This window comes from Hemitrygon akajei, unplaced genomic scaffold (assembly GCF_048418815.1).
Source record: "Hemitrygon akajei unplaced genomic scaffold, sHemAka1.3 Scf000105, whole genome shotgun sequence".
In the NCBI taxonomy this organism is placed as follows: domain Eukaryota; kingdom Metazoa; phylum Chordata; class Chondrichthyes; order Myliobatiformes; family Dasyatidae; genus Hemitrygon; species Hemitrygon akajei.
Window position 1 is genome coordinate 1,308,502 of NW_027331991.1, and position 18,252 is coordinate 1,326,753.

General features: G+C 45.3%; 1 long non-coding RNA gene across 1 annotated transcript; it reads right to left on the reverse strand.

Moving 5' to 3' along the window:
- Window positions 1-7,992: 7,992 nt before the first annotated feature.
- Window positions 7,993-13,398, reverse strand: LOC140723249 (uncharacterized). The gene is made up of 3 exons (XR_012097846.1): window positions 13,266-13,398; window positions 9,372-9,544; window positions 7,993-8,163 (listed from the first exon to the last, which is right to left on the reverse strand). It is a non-coding gene; the product is annotated as an uncharacterized lncRNA (long non-coding RNA).
- Window positions 13,399-18,252: the final 4,854 nt, after the last annotated feature.

Consider the following 18,252-nt stretch of genomic DNA (forward strand, 5'->3'; position numbering starts at 1 on the left):
GCGAGGCCCCTTGGGTAAGAGTGACCATAATATGGTGGAATTCTTCATTAAGATGGAGAGTGACATAGTTAATTCAGAAACAAAGGTTCTGAACTAAAAGAAGGGTAACTTTGAAAGTATGAGATGTGAATTAGCTAAGATAGATTGGCAAATGATACTTAAAGGGTTGACGGTGGATATGCAATGGCAAGCATTTAAAGATCGCATAGATGAACTACAACAATTGTTCATCCCAGTTTGGCAAAAGAATAAGCCAGGGAAGGTAGTGCACCCGTGGCTGACAAGGGAAATTAGGGATAGTATCAAGTCCAAAGAAGAAACATATAAATTAGCAAAAAAAAGCGGCACACCTGAGGACTGGGAGAAATTCAGAGACCAGCAGAGGAGGACAAAGGGCTGAATTAGGAAAGGGAAAAAAGATTATGAGAGAAAGCTGGCAGGGAACATAAAAACTGACTGTAAGAGCTTTTACAGACATGCGATAAGAAAAAGATTGGTCAAGACAAATGTAAGGATTTACAGCCAGAAACAGGTGAATTGATCATAGGGAACAAAGACATGGAAGACCAATTGAATAACTACTTTGGTTCTGTCTTCACGAAGGAGGACATAAATAACCCTCCGGAAATAGTAAGGGACCGAGGGTCTAGTGAGATGGAGGAACTGAGGGTAATACATGTTAGTAGGGAAGTGGTGTTAGGTAAATTGAAGGGATTAAAGGCAGATAAATCCCCAGGGCCAGATGGTCTGCATCCCAGAGTAGCCCAAGAAATAGTGGATACATTAGTGATAATTTTTCAAAACTCCTTAGATTTTGGATTAGTTCCTGTGGATTGGAGGGTGGCTAATGTAACCCCACTTTTTAAAAAATGAGGGAGAGAGAAACCGGGGAATTATAGACCGGTTAGTCTGATGTCGGTGGTGGGGAAAATGCTAGAGTCGGTTATCAAAGATGTGATAACAGCACATTTGGAAAGAAGTGAAATCATCAGACAAAGTCAGCATGGATTTGTGAAAGGAAAGTCATGTCTGACGAATCTTATAGAATTTTTTGAAGATGTAACCAGTAGAGTGGATAGAGGAGAGCCAGTAAATGTGGTATATTTAGATTTTCAAAAGGCTTTTGACAAGGTCCCACACAGGAGATTAGTGTGTAAACTTAAAGCACACAGTATTGGGGGTTTGGTATTGATGTGGATAGAGAATTGGTTGGCAGACAGGAAGCAAAGTGTGGGAGTAAAAGGGACCTTTTCAGAATGGCAGGCAGTGACTAGTGGGGTATCGCAAGACTCAGTGCTGGGACCACAGTTGTTTACAATATATATTAATGATTTAGATGAGGGAATTAAATGCAGCATCTCCAAGTTTGAGGATGACACGAAGCTGGGCGGCAGTGTTAGCTGTGAGGAGGATGCTAAGAGGATGCAGGGTGACTTGGATAGGTTAGGTGAGTGGGCAAATTCATGGCAGATGCAATTTAATGTGGATAAATATGAGGTTATCCATTTTGGTTACAAGAACAGGAAAAGGGGAGGTGCAACGAGACCTGGGTGTCATTGTACACCAGTCATTGAAGGGAGGCATGCAGGTACAGCAGGCTGTGAAAGGCGAAAGGTATGCCAGCATTCATAGCAAAAGGATTTGAGTACAGGAGCAGGGAGGGTCCTCTGCAGTTGTACAAGGCCTTGGTGAGACCGCACCTAGAGTATTTTGTGCAGTTTTGGTCCCCTAATCTGAGAAAAGACATTCTTGCCATAGAGGGATTACAAAGAAGGTTCAACAGATTGATTCCTAGGATGGCAGGACTTTCATATGATGAAAGACTGGATCGACCAGGCTTCACTGGAATTTAGAAGATTGATGGGGGATCTTATTGAAACGTATAAAATTCTGAAGGGATTGGACAGGCTAGATGCAGGAAGATTGTTTCCGATGTTGGGAGAGTCCAGAACGAGGGGGTCACAGTTTAAGGATAAAGGGGAAGACTTTTAGGACCAAAATGAGGAAAAACTTCTTCACACAGAGAGTGGAGAATCTGTGGAATTCTCTGCCACAGGAAACAGTTGAGGCCAGTTCATTGGCTATATTTAAGAGGGAGTTAGATATGGCCCTTGTGGCTAACGGGATCGGGGGTATGGAGAGAAAGCAGGTACAGGGTTCTGAGTTGGATGATCAGGCATGATCATACTGAATGGCGGTGCAGGCTTGAAGGGCTGAATGGCCTACTCCTGCACCTATTTTCTATGTTTCTATGTTTCTGTCCACCGTCAACCCTTTAAATATCATTTGCCAGTCTGTCTTAGCTAATTCACGTCTCATATCTTCAAAGTTGCCCTTCTTTAAGTTCAGAACATCTGGTTCTGAATTAACTATGTCACTCTCCATCTTAATGAAGAATTCCACCATATTATGGTCACTCTTACACAAGGGGCCTCGCATGACAAGATTGCTAACTAACCCTTCCTCATTGCTCAATACCCAGTCTAGAATGGCCTGCTCTCTAGTTGGTTCCTTGACATGTTGGTTCAGAAAAACACCCCGCACACATTCTAAGAAATCCTCTTCCTCAGCACCCTTACCAATTTGGTTCACCCAATCTATATGTAGATTGAAATCACCCATGATAACTGCTGTTACTTTTTTGCACGGATTTCTAATTTCCTGTTTAATGCCATCCCCAACTTCACTACTACTGTTAGGTGGCCTGTACACAACTCCCACCAGCGTTTTATGCCCCTTAGTGTTACGCAGCTCTCCCCATATCGATTCCACATCCTCCAGGCTAATGACCTTCCTTTCTATCGTGTTAATTCATTCTCTAACCAGCAATGCTACCCCACCTCCTTTTCTTTCCTGTCTATCCCTCCTGAATATTGAATATCCCTGGATGTTGAGTTCCTATCCTTGGTCACCCTGGAGCCATGTCTCTGTGATTCCAACTATATCATATTCATTAATAACTATCTGCACATTCAATTCATCCACCTTATTACGAATGCTCCTTGCATTGACACACAAAGCCTTTAGGCTTGTTTTTACAACTCTCTTAGCCCTTATACAATTATGTTGAAAAGTGGCCCTTTTTGATTTTTGCCCTGGATTTTACTGCCTGCCACTTTTGCTTTTCACCTTACTACTTTTTGCTTCTACTCTCATTTTGCACCCCTTTTTCTCTCTGCACTTGTTTTTTTCCCCCTGCCAGATTAGTTTAAATCCTCCTGAACAGCAGTAGCAAACACACCCCCTAGGACTAGGAGGAGGGACAGCCCTCAGTGAATCCTGTGTATGCTCCCTGGAAGCCTCAAGAAATGATAATGATCATGAATCAGGCCCCAGATAGAAAAGAAAAAACAGCTCAATTTGCTCAGTGTGTCCACAGTACTACACAAATGTCTAATGCAACCCCGCAAGATTTATTCGGTCTCTCCTGCATGATTCTCTCAGCTGCTGAGGGGCGGAAATGGAAGGCAGAATTGAGATACCAAACCTATCAGGAGTTATAGGTGGGAAACCATAATGAGAATGAACAGATGCACCAGATCATTCAAGCATTGGAAAGGACTCTCCAGCAACCTGTAAACATCACTAAAGTACCTGAATGCAAACCTAACCCTGGGGAATCGGGACCAGACTATTGGGAGTGATTTGTGGCCTGCTACGGCACCTTCGCAGGAGACCAAGACTTTAATGATGGGAATCTGTCCCCCCAGTTCAATGCCCTACTACTCCAAAACTTACAAACTAAGTTAGCCAACATGATTAAAACAAATAATATGGATTGGTCCGACAATGACCGAAATCGAATGCGACGAGCTTTGACATAACATTAGGACCCAACTTTCAAATCCCGATCAACCCCAAAGGGAACTAATATTAAAGGTGAATATGCTCAGCGGGAAGAAGGACACAAGCGGGCTACATCTGGGGATCAGAAATGGGAACAAAAACCTACCAAGGGACAGGTGGGGACAACAACCCGTTTAGAAATGGACAAGAAGATGCTTCCAACCATGAGTGCCAACCCTCAGGAAGAGCCCAATGCAATATTGACAGTTGCTGGAAATCCAGTTCCGTTTATGATTGATATGAGGCAACCACAACCAATCTCAATCAGGAAATAGTATCAGAAAAGGGATTCCAGCTATCAGATGCTACAATCACTCTGTCTGGGTTCGAAGGCATGGAACGTACGTATTCACATACCCAGCCATTGCAGGTGGAATTCCAGGGGAACCAGCGTGAGGTTTCATTTACAGTCACCACCAGACGGGGGGTGTAATCTAGCAGGGAAAGACTTGCTCTGTCTGTTAGAAATCGAGATTCTTTGCACAGACAACGCTGTCACCCTTGACAGGTGAACAACCGACAGCTTCCCCAGTTTCCAACCCCCAAGTGGAGGGCACTTAATTTGGACTCCACTCCTTCTGCCAGCAGCCGACCCTCATGTGACTCTGTGCTTTGACCCTACGGGGTACGCCACTGCGGAAAGCCAATATTATGCACCCCTCGATGGACAGAAGTTCCCAGTCACGGTGATTAGACAGGTTAAAGGAAGAGACGGTATTGCATTACTGGCCAAATTTCCAGATTTCCTTTGGCGACAGACAGAACTGGTAGTTCCCCATACCACCATTAGGGTTTGCACTGGGTTCAAGCCAAAGAGCCCAGGGTTCCTGGCCTACACCCTAACGAAACAAGCCTCCAGCACCGAGGGAGACTGGCAAGACTTGGCTGTGGGTCTAGTCCAATATGGGAAGGAGTCTGAGGTGAAGACGGGATATCTGGTAAGACAACCTTTTAATATAGACCGATCCCAAGATGCTGTACCCCATCTCTGTGCAATTTCAGGCCAAGAAGTCTGTTGCACCAACTGCCCCCCTGTCTGGATCACCACGAAAGAAGGACAGACTCTCCCCATCCATTTAGCAATATTCCCTCAATCCCGAGGCAAAGTTTTCTGAGGATGGAAGCTCTTTTGTGGAACCAGCAGGGAAACGATGCGATAGTGACGGACAGTGAAGTAATTGAGCAGGCCTCTCTTGAAGCAGCTGTCTCTGCCCAGAAGGCTGAGCTGTTTGCTCTGACTCATGCCTGTATCCCAGCAACAGACTAAAGTGGGAACGTTTACACAGACTCCCGTTATGTATTTGGAATTGTACATGACTACGGGGCTCTCTGGGAATGTGGGGATTCCTGACTTCCTCTGGCCACCCCATTAGTAATGCCACCTTTGTAAACAACTTACTCACCGCTCTACAGCTACCTCTAGTTTTGTTCTTCTCAGGGGTGTGCCTCTGAGGAGGAGTGAAAACTGTGGTCCCAGATGGGGTGCCAGAAAGACCCTGACCTAGGTTTTTGGATCACCCCAGTGGGACAGGTTTGTGTTCCCACACAGTTTTTACCAATATTGGCCGATTATATACATAATTGTACACACCTGGGAAAGGAGGGAATGGTTGGTAACCTGTACCCTGCAAACAGGGTACGACTCCCTTGCCAGGTGGACCTTTTTGTGTCTACAAGTTGACTTTATTGAATTGCCTATAGTACATTGCTATAGATACTGCTTAGATATTATAGATGTGTTTAGTAGATGGGTTGAAGCTGTTCCAACTACCAATAATACTGTTATGACTGTTGTGAAGGTATTATTACGGGAAATAATTCCCAGGTATTCCCTGCCAGAGATGCTGAACTCTGACAATGACCCACAATTCGTGATGAAAGTAAACAAAGGCATACGTAACAAACTAGCTATCAAGCAACAATTCCACTGTGTACACCACCCATGGGCCGCTGGCACAGTGGAGAGAGCCAATGGCACTCTGAAGAGTAAATTGGCCAGACTAACAGTGGAGACTGGACTCACTTGGTTGAAGGTCCTACCGTTACCCAGTTCCACATGAGGGTTACCCCACAGGGGAAAACAGGGTTGTCACCAGCTGAAATTATTTATGGATGGCCCATGAAGACACCCTGGGGACTAAGACCTTGTGTACCATTGCTCCCAGAAAGTCTACCAGCAAAATTGGATATCCCTACCCGAGGGGAAGACATGGGGAAATATTTATGCCAACTAACCAAAATGTTCCAAGCATACATTCACAGGTATGACAGGCATACAAGGAAGAGAACTACTCCGCAGAGAGGAGTGACTATCCCACCATGGAACCTGGGATTTTTTTTCCTGATGAAGAACTGGGATTAAGGGAATCTTGGACCTCGGAGGAGAGGACCATATCAGGTGTTACCGACCAGTCCCACGGCTGTGAAACTGAAGGGGCAATCTCGGTGGATACATCATTAGGTGCCAAACATGTTACTGAAGGAACTGAGTAGAAGGTCTCTCTCGGACTAATGGAAAATGTATTGGTTGTTAGTGGCGTTCATGTTTATGTCTTTGAGAGGGCTCACCCCAGCATCCGGGGACCCCATGTTAGCACATTTCCATCTTTCTGTTATACCTATGCCAAACAGGTAGAACTAGGGGCCTGCTGGGTTTGTGCTGAAATTCCACAGCATTGTAAAACTAAGGTTCCAATGTCAGTAATCCCGCTCAACCAGAGTGAGGAACTCTCAGCCTGGGCTTTCTCAAATAACATCCGGGGAAGTGAGATGAGGACCTGTGGTCCAGTCAGAGATGACTGTGGCTGTCAGTGTTTTGAGGGATGGTGTCTCAGGCCCCCACCAAACAGAACTTCCTATACTGGGAAACATGCATCCTGGCCATACTTGCAGGTGCCCAGCAGCCAAGAGGAACAACTGAGACTGATTGATTTTGGCTGATTACTTTTCTCTCCTATGGAGTAGCCAGGAATTCACGAGAGATAATCAATTTGGATACAGCACTTGAGGAGCTGGCCACAATACTGCAGGGGCCCTGACAGAAACACAGGCCCAAGTAACAGAAATATCCACTGAAATGATTGCAATCTGGCAAACAGTCGTACAGAATCGTACAGCTTTAGAGTTTATCCCAGCTGAGAAAGAGGGAACCTGTGCTGTTATTGACACAGAATGCTGCACGTATATCCCTGATGAATCTACTAACATTACACCCCTCTCCGAGCACACTGCAAAGGAGATTGACAGCATGAAGAAAGTAGAGCAGGATTTAAACGGGTTCACCGAAGGGTCGAAATGGTGATCTTTGAAGGCCTGATTGGTAATATGTGGGGCATGATTCTGCATTATGTCCTAATAGTTGTACATATCTTTGTTACAATTACTGTTGTACACTGTCTTTACCCACTGATAAGTCAATGCTGTTGTCAGTTGCTTTCTCTGTAAAAGGTTACTGCGTTGTTGATAATGTAATGATCAAAAGGAGGGAAGGATAAAGTCTGTAAAATGGATAACACTTCGTTAAACAATAGCAGCCTGTTTTTCTGAAATAAACTGCTGATGATCAACCGATGTGCTGAGCCATGTTTCTTCTTGTGGGTAGCTAGCTAGAGTTTCAAGAGGCTTATCTCCTTGCACATTCACATGTAGAGATAGGATAGCTTCAGTCTGTTCTGTGTGTGTAAACCATTATGACTATTTTGTAGTTTGTCTTTAGGGGCTCCAGCCCGTCATGTAGTAAATATCTTTGGCTCCAGCCTGTCTTGTGTGGGGAGTATCTGGATGGATATATCTGTGGTGCAAGGGGAATTGTTAATCAGTTAGTGGATTGGGTGGGAACAGTCACAGACTGTTCCTGTTTGAGCGACTAACTAAGTAAGCCCCGGGTACTTGGAATACAGAGTTTGCACCGTACGGTCTCTGAGTGACTTAATCCAGATTCAACTTCCACAGAGTGGGAGTGGTTTTAAAGGGCTGGGCTGCTGGGAGCTCATTACCAGACCTGGAGTGATTGCAACTGGGTCTGACAGAGGCATAACTGGTTGTTCTAGGCACATTCAGTCTCACTGCAACTATATCCCACCTTCCCTTTTCCAGGTATGTAATGTCTAAAGGACCAGTGTTTGAGTAAATGAGACTCAACAAACTTTCTCCTGACTGAATCAATTGAATCTCAGAGTCTCTTGAGGCAGAGCTGTTCTCTCCAGTTAATGCTCTCAGTCCTTAGGCTGGTTCACTTGTTGCTGTTCCCTCGTCTTCAGCTGTGGTTTGCTTCTAGTTGGGGTTTTTCTTCCAATAAACCTCTCACCGCAGGTCTAACTTTAACCAGAGAGACAATGAAGCACAATAACAATAAAAAGGAGAACCAAACATTTCTAGTTAATGATACTAAGAACAAAACGTTAAAGGCTGATATAACGATCTCAGTAAACATTTTTTTATTGTCATTCACACATCACAAAACGATACGGGATAAGGAGGAGCCATCATTCAGTCAGGAACAGAATTAGGTGATTCCATCCATCTGGTCTGCCCCACCATTTAACCACAGCTGATTTTCATTCCAACACCATATTCCTGCCTTCCTCCTGTAACCCTGAGCTACTCAGCAATCATGAATATGTTCATCTCTGTCATAAATATACCCGAATGGCAGCTTCAACCAACCTCTGTGGCAACAAATTCCACAGATCAGACATCTTCTGGCCAAATTTTTTTCTCCACTCAGTTTTAAAAGGAAGCTTCTTTATTCAGAGATGTGCTGTCAGATCACAGTCTAATGGAAACATCCTCTCCATGTCCACTGTATCCAGGCTTTTCAGCATTTGGTAGGTTTACTTAACCAAACATCCCCCACCGCCCCCACCGTCTCTCTGAACTCCATTGAGCACAGGTCCAAAACAATCAAATGCTCCTCATACATAACGCCGAACATTCCTGAGATTATTCTTGTAAACCTTGTTCACAACAACTGTACTGAACACATTTCTAGGAATAACAAACTAATTGGCACCAGGGTAATTTTCAGGGAAAAATTGTGGTTACTTTATTTTTCAACTATCACAGAGTGAGCCATTTCCACTTCCACATTAAAACCGGTACATTTCAGGAAACATAAACCAAATAAACCAATCCAGAGTGAATGTAATAAAAAGAAATTGGAATTACCAAACTGCTCAGCATGTAAGGAACAGCTGTGGGGAGAGGAACAATCTTTACAATTCAGGTTAATAACATTTTGTTAGGATGACTTCAAACATTTTCAGTTTTTAGTGCAGATCTCCAGCAACTTGAGATTCTGCCCGATTTCCACCACTTTATCCAGATTTGACTTCCACAAAATGCGAGTGATTTTAAAGGGCTGGGCTGCTGGAAGCACATTACCAGAACTGGTGTGATTGCAACTGTGCCTGACAGAGGCATAACTGGTTCTTCTGGGCACATTCAGTCTCACCAACTATTTCCCACCTTCTATTGTACAGGTATGTAATGTATAAAGGACCAGTGTTTGAGTAAATGAGACTCACCAAACTTCCTCCTCACTGACTCACTGGGATCTCCAAGTCAGCTGATTCAGAGTTCTTCTCTCCAGCTGATGCTCTCAGTCCTCGGGCCAGTTCACTTCTTGCTGTTCCCACATCTTCAGTCATGGTTTGCTTCCAGTTGGGGTTTTTCTTCCAATAAACCTCTCACCGCCGGTCTAACATTAACCAGAGAGATAATGAAGCACATTAACAATGAAAAGGAGAACCAAACATTTCTGCTTAATGTTACTAAGAACAAAACTCACTGAAATTTAAACGTTGAAGCCAAATATAATAATCTCAGTGAACAATCTTTTATTGTCCCTCACACATCACAAAACAATATGGGATAAGAAGGAGCCATCATTCTGTCATGGTAATGCATAAGACACAGGAACAGGATTAGGTGATTTGATCCATCTGGGCTATAAACGTGCAGGAGCAATGTGTGGTTAAGTGCCATGCTCAAGGATACAACGCACTGCTGGCCTGAGGCTCAAACTCATGACCTTCAGATTGCTTAACCACTTGGCCACGTGCACATCACAGAAACCACTCTCCCCCCTAGACTTCCCAGTCCCTCGGTAAAGCAGGCAGTGAAATCAAAGATCCCCACAACCTGGGACGTTCTCCTTTCTCACCCACCCCAGTCCGGGAGAAGACACAACAGCCAGAAAGCTCCAGGACAAATGTGAGCAGCCTCAGGAAGTGAGGCGAGTTGGGGGAAGTTAACGGGACTCAGTGACCAATGTCAGATCCCCCAACACAACATAGAGGAAGCATCCTGACCCATCCGGGGACTCTGAGCACACACCACTTCATCTTGCATCACAAAGTGAAGGGCAGGGCAGATCTGCAGTAAACAGCCTCACGTGACCTGTTGGTGGGTCTCCCATTTCAACTCTGTGGAAATAGACAGCCTGGGCTCCAGGTTTGGATCGTTCAATGCAGATTAAGTGAAGTCTACACATTTTTCACCAGCCCAGATAATCGGAAAATAAATGAGTAATTGGTTCTCAGTTCGGGGCTCACCGCCAACATCAGATCTCCCCGCTTGGGATCGGTCTCAGTACTCACCGATGGGAACGCAATATCTTCGGCCCACAGATAGTGATCCCGACCCCTGGCTCCCCCACCCAGGAGGTGAGGACCCTTCCCTCAATCCCACAGATGATGCACTTCAGCACTGAGCGGAAAAGAAAACACCGCCCGGCCGGAGACAGTGAACATGCGCGAAGTGAGTGTCACATCATCCGGAGGGCAGGGCCTCGGAAACAGATGCACAGGTGCTGCCCATCTGCTGTTAAATGGGAGGGGCAAACGGGATCACGTGACCAGTCGGGTCTCCCACCCCAGGCAGAGTTTTCCAGCTACCCACCACTCTGTGTAAAGAAACAAACTTGCTGCTTACATCTCCTCTCACCATAAATATATTAGACATTTCAACCCCCAGGAAAAATAGATTGTCTGTCCACTCAGAATCAGAATCAGGTTTATTATCACCGGTGTGTGTCATGAAATTTGAAAACCGTGCAGCAGCAGTTCAATGCAATACATATTATAGAAGGAAAAAAAAATAATAAAAATAAACAACTAAATCATTTACAGTATATCTGGGACCCTTACTCTTTGTGATTTTGATAAATGACCTGGATGAGGAAGTGGAGGGATGGGTTAGCAAGTTTGCTGATGACACAAAGGTTGGGGGAGTTGTGGATAGTGTGGAGGGTTGTCAGAGGTTTCAGTGGGACATTGATAGGATGCAAAAATGGGCTGAAAAGTGTCAGATGGAGTTCAACCAAGATAACTGTGAAGTGGTTCATTTTGTTAGGTCAAACATGATGGCAGAATATAACATTAATGGTAAGACTCTTGGCAGTGTGGAGGACCAGAGGGAACCTGGGGTCCCAGTCCATAGGACACTCAAAGTTGCTACGCAGGTTGACTCTGTGGTTAAGAAGGCATATGATGCATTGACCTTCATCAATCGTAGGATTGAATTTAGGAGCCGAGAGGTAATGTTGAAGCTATATGTGACGCTGGTCACACCCCACTGTGCTCAATTCTGGTTGCCTCACTGCACGAAGCATGTGGAAACCATAGAAATGGTGCAGAGGCTATTTACACAGATGTTGCCTGGATTGGGGAGCATGCCTTATTAGAATAGTTTGAATGAACTCGGCCTTTTCTACTTGGAGCAACGCAGGATGAGAGGTGACCTGATAGAGGTGTATAAGATGATGAGAGGCATTGATCTTATGGATAGTCAGAGACTTTTTCCCAGGTCTGAAATGGTTATGAAAAGACAGCACAGGTTGAAGGTGCTGGGGAGTAGTTGCAGAGGAAATGTTACGGATAAGTTTTTTTACTCAGAGAGTGGTGAGTGTGTGGAATTGGCTACCAGCAATGGTGGTGGAGGTGGGTAGAATATAGTCTTTTGGATAGTTACCTGGAGACACTGGAGAAAAATAAAGAAATACTAGCTTAGAAAAATAGAGGGCTATGGGTAACCATGGTAATTCCTAAGATAGGGACATGTTGGCACAACTTTGTGGGCAGAAGGGCTTGTATTGTGCTGTAGGTTTTCTATGTTTCTGTGAATAAATTAAAAATCGTGCAACAAACAGAAATACTATATATTTTAAATGTGAGGTAGTGTACAAGGGTTCAATATCCATTTAGCAATCGGATGGCAGAGGGGAAGAAACTGCTCCTGAATCACTGAGTGTGAGCCTTCAGACTTCTGTACCTCCTTACCTGCTGCTAACATTGAGAAAACCACATGCCCTGGGTGCTGGAGGTCCTTGATAATGGACGCTGCCTTTCTGAGACACTGCTTCTAATCCTCTGGTAATCTTATAAACGTCCATCCAGTCTCACCCCAGCCGGCACGGCTCCGGAGAAAACGACATAATTTTGTCCAACCTCCCGTTAAAGCTCAGGCCCTCTAATCCAGGCAATATCCTGGTAAACCTTTTCTGCGCCCACTCCAAAGCCCCGATTTCCTTCCGAGAATGGGAGCGACCAGAACTGTATGAAACACTCCAGATGTGGTCTAACTAGTTTTATAAAGCTGCAACACAACTTCCCGACTTTTGAACTCAATGCTTCAACTGATAAAGACAACCATGCCATTTGCCTTCTTAACCACCCGATCAATCTGTGCAGTCTCTTTCAGGGAGCGATGAACTTGGAGTCTAAGATCCCTCTGATCATCGACACTGTTCAGGGTTTTGCATTTAACAGTGTACTGTCTCATACATTCGACCTACCGAGCTGCCAAGATGATCATCACTAATCAAATCTCACTGAGATTTCTCAGGTCCTGTTGAATTTATTGCCAAGTGCACAAGTACGGGAAGGTACAGGGACAGAGAAACACTGACTTGTGGCAGCATCACAGGCAAGTACATTCAGATAACACACGGAACACAAATTATACAATTCTCTGTCAGTAACAAGATAGAAACATGTTTTACTTCATCCTTCTAATAGGACCAGAACAACAGGGGCTGAGCGGCGGCTCATCTCGGACGGTTCGGTGTGAAGGTCTCACAAACCGGACCGATCCCGGCAGATTCTGTGAAGGAAGCGAGGCGAGGCCGCCAGTTCGGGAAAGTTCATCCCCTCCCCCTTCAGGTTTCACCGATCACTTTGTCTTTCTCTCTCCCTTCCCCACCCCCATCTTTTATTCTCCAGTCCTGCCGAAGGGTTTCGGCCGGTAATATCGACTGTACTCTTTACCTGGATTCTACCCGGTCTGCTGAGTTCCTCCAGCATTTTGTGCGCGTTGCTCGCATTTCCAGCATCTGCAGATTTTCTCTTGTTTGAGTTTGGGAAAGTTAACTCACTACCCAACGTCAGACCTCCCCACTCGGGACCGGCTTCAATACTCACCGAAGGGAAATTGTTGGTGTTGCCCCGCAGAGAATAATCCGTCTCCGGCTCCCCATCCAAGGGGGCGAGAACTCCCTCCCGATCCCAATCTCACCGCGGTCCCGCTTTCACAATGAACGAAAAAACAACACTGCCGTTCCCGGGAATGTGAGCATGCGCAATGTGCTTATTGCGTCACGGGCGTTGGGCGGAGCCTCGGAAACTGCTGACGATCTGCGGTAAAACAGGATCACGTGACTCGGTGACTGTTCCTCCCCCTTCACATATTGCCCGACGCACCGCCGCATTTCCCAAATTATTTCATTATTTCCCTATATTATTTCCATATTTACACCAGACACGTATTTAGTTTTTCCCTCCATATCTTCCCCGATCCCTTTTCAGCCACCCCCAGGTCACAGAGTTCTCAGGGTTATAATTTCGATTCCCATCCCATACCGACACACAATTCAGACCCACACAGGAAATGTGCAGGTTTCAGTTAAATCAGTCTATGTTTATAAACACTTAATTACTAGCCCAGCCGTTAAACCGATAAAGCTCGAGCACAGCAGCACGTGGGTGACGTAACACTCCGCGCCCGTCAGGGCAGATCCCGGTGTGGGGAGCCCATGTGTGACGTCAGGCGAGTGGGGGGTAGCTGTGTGACGTCACCTGTGGGGGAGCGCTCGTATTTAAAAGCACTTTAATGGATTTTTCGGTGGGACAACAACATTAATCACGGGTTTCATCACTGAATCCAGTGTTGTGGGATGTAAAGTCCCCTGTTATGTGTCCGGCTGTGCCGTGTAGTTGGTGGAGTGGGCAGCGTGGTGTTTGTCTCGATTCGGGTCACAACACCAGAATTGCCAGCGGGGTCCGCACACAGTGTATTAGTCAACAGAAAACCTCTCGTCCCTGCAGTCTTTGTCTCCTGGTGAACTCAACACCCTGACAGTGTGGACCATAGATACCCCTGCCTCTCAGAGTCAGGGAATCACTCAGACAGCTGATCGCTGAGAGGAATGATATTTATTGGTCATTAAAGTTCACCCAGATTCGTTTGGACGGATTTGATGTGGAGTTCGGGGTGTCACAGTGAAAGGGCCGGACGGTCGAACTCTCTCCGTTGTCCAAACATCCTTCCAGGTGAGGCGACACTTCACCTGTGAATCTTCCAGGGTCGCCCGTTGTGTCCGCTGCTCCCGATGCGGCCGCCTCCACACTGGTGACACCGGCTCCTCCGCAGTTGTGCGGGGTAGGGTTTTTTTTTTGGGGGGGGGCGGCGGTCGACGATATTGTTCCCTTTTGTGCGGGAGGGGTGGATTTTGGGGGTTTGATGATCGGGATGCTGTCTTTTTGATGCGGGGGTTGAGGTGGGGGTTTGATTTTTCTCTCTGAACGACTTTCATGCTCGCTCTTTGTTTCGTGGTTTTCTGGAGAAGAAAAAAAGCTCAAGAATTGTTTACGGATACCTGCTTTGATAATAAATTAACCTTTGAACTATCCGCTCCGAGCGGGACTTCCTGGTGTCCAAACATTTTCATTCCGATTCCCTCTGGGGAATCTATTGATGTTGAAAATGATCATAACATGATAAGGAATGGCTACAAGTGGCACATGCAACTCGTTCATTATCTGATCCAGAAACACGTTATGCCCAGATTGAAAAAGAATTGCTCAGCATTTTGTTTCCTTCTGAGGCATTTCATCAGTTTGTGTCAGGGCAATCTTTTGATATCGAAAATGATCATAAACCTCTGATTGCATTGTTTTATGCGGGGGGTGGGGTGGGAGTGTGGTTTTTCTCTCTGATAGATGCTGAGTGGTGGTGTCAGTGACCTCTGTATCAGAGAACAACACGGGTTTCTACATCCTCCTGTGAGATATAAATGTCCTCACAGTGGGTTCGGATCAGCTGGCATGTCTGGAGTTTGCAAAGGGAAAGGGAATAGGGAAGGGGCTGAGGAAAGAGAGTTTTAACCAGCAAACCATCGTCCGGGATGGAGGGGTACAGGAGCTGCCTGATAGATCGTTCTACAGTGATTGTATTTTTAAATAATCTCACAGATGGTGACTGAGGAAGAGGCTTGTTGAGGGAGGATACCGGGAGGTGAGCAGGTCAGACACGGGATCAGGAGAGTGACAGTGATGTGATTTCCTGTGTCACGGGTACAGACAGTCGTCTCCAGTGAGGAGTTTGTGTGGAGATGCAGCTTCCCTGGAGGTGGAGGAAAGAGGACACACCAACAGTTGGAACCAGCTGTGGGAAGACACGGTTTGTCAGGTCTGACGATGAGCTGAATGTACCATAACCTTCAGACTGAATCAGAAAACCATTTTGAGAGTATTTGAAATGTCAGAAGCAGGGGAGATGTGATCCCATGTCTCCATCAGACCCTCAGTGAGATGGTTCCAGTTATAACGTGCAGGGATGAAAGCACAGTGTTTGGAGTCTGATTTAATCACTGATTCTGACACAGTGAGAGGGTTAGTTTTGCTGTAAGGCAGCAACATTAATGGAAGAAGACACAGAAACCATCAATTGTCAGTTGTTTAGCAAAAGTGATCAATTTGTATGTTACCTTGACAGAAACAGATATTCCCAGTGGTGACAAAGGGGTGCAGTCTGGTTTACTTCAGGTTGGAGAGGGGTGTGGAGTTTTGAAATCAATGCCTTGCATCGTTAATTTAGCATGTCCGGAGTGGTGGATCACACAGCACGGAAACAGGCCTTTGGCCGGCCATACCTGTTCTGACCATCCACTCACTGTCTACACTGGTCCCATTTATCAGCACTTGGTTCATAGCCGACTGTATCTCGGCAGTTTCAATGCTCATCCACTTCGTAAATGTTGTGAAGGGACCTGCCTCCACCACCACCTCGGGCAGTGTGTTCCAGATTTCAGCTACCCTCTGAGTGAGAAATCTCTTCCTCAGATCCCTCTAACCCTCTTCATCCTCTGTTTAAATCTATGCCCTCTGATCGGTGACACCTCTGTCCCAGGATCGTGGCCGATATGGGCATTAGTGAGGTCTTTGATAAGGTTCAGCATGGTAAGTTGCTGTGGAAAGTCAGATCACACGGGATCCAGAGAGAGCTGGCTCACTGGATGCACAGTTGTCTTGATGGTAGGAAGCAGAGAGTGATGGTGGGAGGCTGTTTATTGGACTCGAGGCCCGGGCCTAGTGAGGTTCCCCAGGGTTACACCACATTGCTCTCATTATTCATTGATATTTAATTATATTTCCATTTGCACAGTTTGTTGAATTCTATGCTCCACTTGATCTTTCATTGATCCTGTTATTATTCTAAAGATTTTCTAAGTGTTCCTGTAGGAAAAACAATCTCAGGGTTGTATGTAGTGACATATACGTACTCTGATAATAACATTTACTTTGGACGTCAACCATTATTGTCATCTGGGTCAATAATTTGGTTAAGAATGTACAGGATATGGAGAGTAGGTTTGCAGCAAGTTCAATTACATTTTTCTGAAAGATATTAAGTATAAACTCTTCACTCTGTTTCCCTCTCCGCACTCGAACACCCCCTCCCCTTACTGTCTTCCCTCCCTGCCCCATCCTCCCTCTCACCCTGACATTGGACATACGTTCAGGGTGAAAGTCAATTATTTTAGGGGAATCTGAAGGGGAATTCTTCACTCGGAGGTTGGTGAGAGTGTGGAATGAGCTGCCAGTGGAAGTGCAGGATGTAGGTTTGATTTAGACACTAAAGAGGAATTTGGGTGAGGACGTGGATGGGAGGTGTATGGAGGCTCTGTTGCAGGTAGTTGGAACCAGGCAGTAACAACAAAAACAGGTCAGCGTGGATTAGAAGGGCCTGTTTCGGTACTGCTGCTCTCTGTGACTCGAATAATATTCTCATTTGTAATTTCCACAGTCAGTACTTTGCTACATGAGTGAACCCAGAAATTTACTCAAACAAGAACTGAAAGACTGTTGGTTGGCTACAAATAGTGTTCACAAGCTGTGATACTTGCCAAAGGGGGTGCTACTCAGTAATGACCATGCAGGGCACCCAAACTTTTGCTTTGGGCCCTTTCCCTTTTTTGTTATTTTGAAATTTTAAAAGATGGAAATAAAAATGTAATCTTGCTTAAAATATATTTTTTTAAAGTGTCATCTTTAACTTTATGCCTTTTGTAATCCGGTCATCGCTTACTCGCTTAGCTATTCACAGTAACAGAAATTTTGAACAGGGGTGCCCAAACTTTCCTGTGCCTTCCAAAAATTCCAGACATTGCTGCTCTGTTTTCGTCCCGGCCCATGTTTTTTTAGATCAATTTTGACCAATTTTTCTCTCGTGCCTCTCTAATTCTCTTTATTCCACCTGACTTTAGCTTCTCCTTCTCTAATGTCAGGGTGAATTTGATCACATTAAGATCACTTACCCCTAAAGGTTCTTTGGGCTTAAGTGACCTAATTAATTCTGGTTCATTACAACACCCAATCCAGAATAGCTGACCCCCAAGTGGGCTCAATCACGAGCTGCTCTAAAAAAGCATCTTGTGGGCATTCCAGGAATTCCTCCTCTTGAGACCAACACCATCCTGATTTTCCTAATCACCTGCATGGCAATCCCCCATGACTACTGTAACATTGCCCTCTTGGCACGCATTTTCTATCTCCCATTGTAATTTGAGGACCACATACTTACTACTGTTTGGGGGTCTCTGTACAATTCTCATCAGGGATTCTTTTTTACATTTGCTGTTCCTTAATTCTACCCACAGATTTTACACCTTCCAACCCTATGCCACTTCTTTCTAATGATTTTATTTAATATTTTACCAACAGAGCCACACAACCCCACTACCAGCTTGTTCTCTCAAGAAACATATAGGTATCTGGGAAACAAGAGGACCTGCAGATGCTAGAAATCTAGAAAACTACACACAAAGTGCTGAAGGAGCTCAGCATGTCAGGCAGCATCTATGGATGGGAATCAACATTTCGGGCCAAGACCCTTCACCAGAACTCTTGA